At 39.2% G+C, this 3078-nt stretch overlaps 1 pseudogene; it reads left to right on the top strand.

Annotated features, from left to right (window-relative positions):
* The first annotated feature begins 544 nt into the window (after positions 1-544).
* Positions 545-3078, top strand: part of LOC138002199 (uncharacterized) — an 8465-nt pseudogene continuing 5931 nt past the window's right edge.

Here is a 3078-nt window from a genome sequence, read left to right as displayed (position 1 = left end):
CTAATATTTAACATAAAATCGCATTGTCCTTGACAAAAACGAACAGCTGTTCCGATAAAGCCTGTTCTGCTTTGCGATTGTTCCTGTGTAACTGCGATCAGTTCCCATTAGTGTTGCAAAGGAACCCCATTCTTCTGAATCATAGTGGTCCTTTATGCATTCATTAAGAACACGGCTCCCTTGTAGGCCACCAGAAGTTCTGATTTTTATGAAGATTCTTAAACGTTTTCTTTTTTTCTCTTTTTGTGTCTGCTTTGAAAAATATTCTCTGGTCTTTATGACTAGCTATCTTGGCGTGTTTAGGCAGGCCTGGGCGAATTAATAAATGGGATGCGTTAATGATACATTGTTTGATTCGGAACAATTAGCAAGTTGTCCAAGATTTCTTGTTCCTTTTTCTTTGTTTTCAATGCCGAGAAGAAAAAGAAGCATTCGAAAATAGGCAAGTCGAGGCAGGTAAGGCAAAAACCCTAACTGATTGGTCCACAAAACATGCTTAAGATTCAAAGTCGCGGGTAAGTAAACGTTGATTTCCAGATTCAAGATGAGCAAACGAAGAAGTACAGAGACAAATTGGTCAAAAGTTCCAAGTGCATCTCCACAACCGAAGAGGCTTCACTTGGAAGAAGATGATTTAGATGGCTTGTTTCATTGTCCAGTGAAAGATTGTAACCATGATGGATTTGTGTCTCAAAGAGGTTGCAGAAAACATGTTAAGAGGAAACACGGCTGGTTCACTTATTTTGATGAAAAACCCCAACACGTCCCCAATCAAGAAGAAACGAGTCCCAAAAAGGAAGAAAACGACACAAGTCCAACCCTCACAGCAAGATCTGTACCTACATTTGATTGCTCAAATGTAATCATGCGAAAACTTCTGTCTTGGCTAACAGGGAGTGGTGGAGGATGCAAGAGTGACCAACAAGCGCAACAAATCGTTAGCAAATGTCTTAAGTTTCTAAAATTCTGTTGCGAGGACGAAGAAGAACTTTCTTTGGACATAATTGACTTTAGTTTGTGCTCACCTAATGTACTCTTCAAATTTGGTGATACAATGCAGGACGAATGGAAACTTGGGCATGCGGGGCGCATTGGTTATTTAGACACCATTGCCGAACTGATGGATTTCAGAAAAGTAAATGGGGCATCTGAGAATGTGTTGAGGGGTTTGTCGTCTACAGAAACCTATCTGAAAAAAGTCCGTAAAACAGTTTCAAAAATGATGCGATTGCAATGGACAAATGAACTCGACATCAACACCTTAGAATCCAAGGGACATTGGGTCACACTAGAAGAGCTTCTGGAGGTTGTTAAGCGCTACTTGCCATGCTACGAGAACGTTCTCAAAGCATGCAAGGATAAACCGGGTACAGTATCTCCACTGGAGTTGTCCTTTGCAAGAAAATTCCTTGCAGTGTATCTGTTTATCAAAGTTAAAGGCTCACGCCCAATGACCTATTAGTATTTAACTGTTGAAATGGTGCGCTCAGCAAAGAAGAACGATGGATTTGTCGATCAGAAAATGTTTAAGAGCGGGAATCCCGAAATTTGGCCTGGGAGTGTGCAAAATGAAAAAATCGAAAATCCCCAAACTTGGTCAGAATCTAGGTCTGGATGAACTATTTCCAGAAAAAATACTTTCAGCTCCATTAGATTTTTATTTTACGTGAACGGCGGCAAAATCGATTTGGTGGCTCTCCCGTCAGTTTCACGAGGTCTAGACAACGCATTATTTCAACGTCACTTAAAAATAAACAAAACAGTACATGTGACTGTTGATTATCAAAATGAAAAGAACACGTATTTACAAATTGTCTGAAATGTGGTTTCTCCGATTCCATTGGGAACTAAATTTTTGGGAGATTTTTGATTTTCTTCAATTTTTCACTCACTTCGGCAGACAAACAAAAAGGCAAAATTGAGAGGGTAAAATCGCACCTTGGTACATGGCATGGGGTTACATCAAGTTAATCGAGCAAAAGAACAAGGATTCTTCTTCAAATAACTGCAATAAAATTTTTGGGCTACTCAAAGTAAGAAATTTTAGCACGCCAAACAAAAGTGACACAAAGGTCAAAACACGCCATTCCTTGTCACACATTTGGAGGTGAAAAATCAACAATGTGCTCGTGGAAGAGACAACAGGCCGTTTTGGGGGCGAAAAATCATTACTATTCCGAATAAAAAGCTACTTTTGATCAACGTTTGTCTTTTCTACTGCTCAGGTAGCCTGAAATTTAAACTTTTTGCAGTTGTTTTCAAAACAAAATAAACTAAAATAAAAAACCGTCTTCTTCTAAACGGCCGAGGACGGATACAATTTTCTAGGTGGAAACAAACCGAAAAAAAAATATATATTCTTGCCATATTTATAATTTAATTTGGGTATTGTTTGTGAATCTGTACATACCATGTATCAGCGCCCAACATGGGTTATGTATTTGCTTCACAAGCCGCTGCCGTTATTAAATAACTGCCCTCCGCTGCTCTCGAAATGTTCAATCAGTAAAGATTGCATGACAGCCGGACCCACATTTCCTGGACATGTGTCTTTGCCACAAATACTAGCACTCTTCTTTTATGTTCAGTACTATTTGTTGGGAAACCTTAAATTATGCTTGAATGCTTTTTTGGGGAATTTTTCCCTTAATTCACCCCCCTCCTCTTTTTCATTCACTAATCTGTTGACAGTTTTTCAGGCTTCAATAGATAAGCTTATCTGATCAGTGTGGTCTGTAACTTTTTATCATCTTGATTAGTGCAGGAACACAGTGTTTACTTCTAATGTTCTAATGTTGCTTGAACTTGTAATATCGTCCTGCTGTTAAAGCTGTAAGCTGCCTACACTAGATGGGAGAAATTCACACAGGTAGGTATTGTCCTGTGTGTCTGCGAATCATCAAGCGCTAAGCACGCAATGACTGATACGAGCACTTTGATACTTTCGATTTACACAAATATAATGGACGTCTGCACTTGTGAAATGAAACTGCCCATGAAAACATAATCAGATTACAACGGTGCGCCTTTGCACAGTTCTGTACACGTTTTAAGTAATGGCAACCTGTGGTTACTTTG

The sequence above is a fragment of the Montipora foliosa genome, chromosome 5 (assembly GCF_036669935.1).
Source record: "Montipora foliosa isolate CH-2021 chromosome 5, ASM3666993v2, whole genome shotgun sequence".
In the NCBI taxonomy this organism is placed as follows: Eukaryota; Metazoa; Cnidaria; class Anthozoa; order Scleractinia; family Acroporidae; genus Montipora; species Montipora foliosa.
This window is presented reverse-complemented; position numbering and strand designations above follow the sequence as displayed.